The following is a 2,756-nucleotide window of genomic DNA, read 5'->3' on the forward strand; positions in this document are numbered from 1 at the left end:
AATTGACAAATTCCGCCGTAACTCGACTTTGAATAGGTAACAAGATCGGGTAATGAAAAGTACGCAATTTACTTTCCGAACAATATTTTTGCTGTTTTTGGAAAATATGAAAAATTACGAGTTCGAAACGGAGTGGAAAGGACGCACGAGGGGGCGCCACCATAGGCCGGCGCGGCCAAGCCTGGGCCCGCGCCGACCTATGGTTTGGCCGCCCCATCGCCCCTTTCCGACTCTGGTTCGATCTGGTACTTTCCGTTTGGCGTGAAAATTTTTGCTATATAATCCCCCGGACCCCTGGAGGTCCGTATATCGCTTTCTCGACGTGTTTTGTTTTGAGCTGTTTCTGCCAGGATCTGTTTTCAGTTTAGAAGCACCATGGCCTCCAACAACAAGGGCAAGGGGCTTTCAGAGGAAGAAGTGAAGGAGGTGCCATCAAGACAAGAGCAGCAAGCCGGAGGGAGCAAGCAAATCTTGGTGGGATCTGTTGACACTCGACGTTCTTTTTCTCATAACCTGCAGGGACCTTTACCACCCGCTCTTAGCCTCGACTCCTTCCCCATGATGGAAGAAGTTCTACGGATTACCGATGAGTTTTGTGATCAATATCGGGCTCTAAGAAGAGAAGTGGAGATACTCCAGGAGGAGAATTGCCGTCTCCGAAGAATGATTGAATACCACTCGATTCGCATCACAAGGAGCTTATTAAGAAGCGCGGGAGGAGTTCATCACCACCATCGCCGCAGGAGTAATTCATCATCGGTATTGGCATCCCCTTGGTTTGTTCCAAGCTTGGGGGAGTGCCGCAGTATCACATTATCACTACCTTTTACTTTTATTGTCAAGTAGTGTCATATCATGAGTAGGGAAGTTATCATATAAGATGGGTTGCGTTTGGAAGTATCTCTCCTTTAGTTGGTTGTCTATGTATCCCTTGGTGTGAGTTATCGTTATGGAACATTAATGAGAAGTCTTATCATTTACATATTGCACATCTTATTTTAGTTTGCAATCTCTATTATATGATTTACCTTGTTGCTAGTATTGGTATCACTTTGGGAGCATTGAATAAATCTATTTGGTTTTGGCAAACTTAGCATTGGTCAATAGCAACAACACTTTGAGGTTTAAGTAGAAAAGAGAAATACATGTAGATGTTTCATTGTCTTTCTTGTTAGCTCATAGCTTACTATTCTGAAGTTAAGATTGTTTGTGCTTACAAGGAAGATGCATGATTGTTTCTATCATATGTATATTTGTTTGTTTCCCTCGACTCTTATGCTTGCTAATTAACCTTGCTAGCCAAAGACCTGTACTGAGAGGGAATACTTCTCGTGCATCCAAACCTTAACCCAAACCTATGCCATTTGTGTCCACCATACCTACCTACTACATGGTATTTTCTGCCATTCCAAGTAAATACTTCATGTGCTACCTTTAAACAATTCAAAACTTAGTATCTCTTATTTGTGTCAATGTTTCATAGCTCATGAGGAAGTATGTGGTGTTTTATCTTTCAATCTTGTTGGGCAACTTCCACCAATGGACTAGTGGCTTCATCCGCTTATCCAATAATTCTGCAAAAAGAGCTGGCAATGGGATTCCCAGTCCCAAATTAATCAAACTAAATAGACACTCCTCCATGGTATGTGATTGATGGACGGCACCCGAAGGATTTGGTTAGCCATGGCTTGTGTAAGCAAAGGTTGGGGGGGGAGTGTCATTATCATAATAAAGCCAAAATAAAAAGGCACTCCTTCATGGTATGAGATTGTTGGCAGGCACCCGAGGATTCGGTTAGCCATGGTTTGTGAAAGAAAGGTTGGAAGGAGTGCCACACAAAATGAAAATAATATGGGAGCCGCTCTTAGGAGGTTGTCTGGCAAGGGGGTTAGAGTACCCGCTGCCAGTCGTTGACAACAACAAACACCTCTCAAAATGTTACTTTATTATCTCTATATGATTGCAAAACTGAAAAAGCTCTAGCACATGATTTAATCACTGCTTCCCTCTGCGAAGGGCCTGTCTTTTACTTTATGTTGAGTCAGTAAACCTATTTCCCTCCATCTCAAGCAAGCATTTGAGTAGTTGTGATCAAACCATTATATTGTGATTTGCTTCATCATGTCTTTTATTCTTCTTTGTTTAGTACAAGTTTTATCCGAATGAATATAGCTTTGCAAGTTATCAATGATCATGAGAAGACCATTATGATTGAGTATGCAAGTTGTGCCTTATAAACTTTAACATGAGAGCGCTGCTCAATGAGATAAATATAATCTGTTAATTGTTCTCTGACCAAGAACGAAGTTTGCCATCACCAATTATGATTTCTTATGCACCTTTACTTGTGACTACCTTATACTTGCTTCAAGATGAGTTATAAGAGGTTGTTTACTATAATGTCCTGTGCGAATGAATATGATGCTTCTTGTCCGTATTTTATTTATCGACTCTTCACTCCATAAACATGTGGTCCTGTCTATCGAGCTCAGTTTCGCTTGGGGACAAGCGAAGTCTAAGCTTGGGGGGAGTTGATGTAGGATAACGTTGCATAGAAAACAAAAAATTTCCTACCGCGAACACGAAATCCAAGCCAAGATGCAATCTAGAAGATGGTAGCAACGAGGGGATTATCGAGTCTCACCCTTGAAGAGATTCCAAAGCCTACAAGAGGAGGCTCTTGTTGCTGCGGTAGACGTTCACTTGCCGCTTGCAAAAGCGCGTAGAAGATCTTGATCACGATCGGTTCCGGCGCC

The sequence above is a fragment of the Lolium perenne genome, chromosome 1, assembly GCF_019359855.2.
Source record: "Lolium perenne isolate Kyuss_39 chromosome 1, Kyuss_2.0, whole genome shotgun sequence".
Lineage (NCBI taxonomy): Eukaryota > Viridiplantae > Streptophyta > Magnoliopsida > Poales > Poaceae > Lolium > Lolium perenne.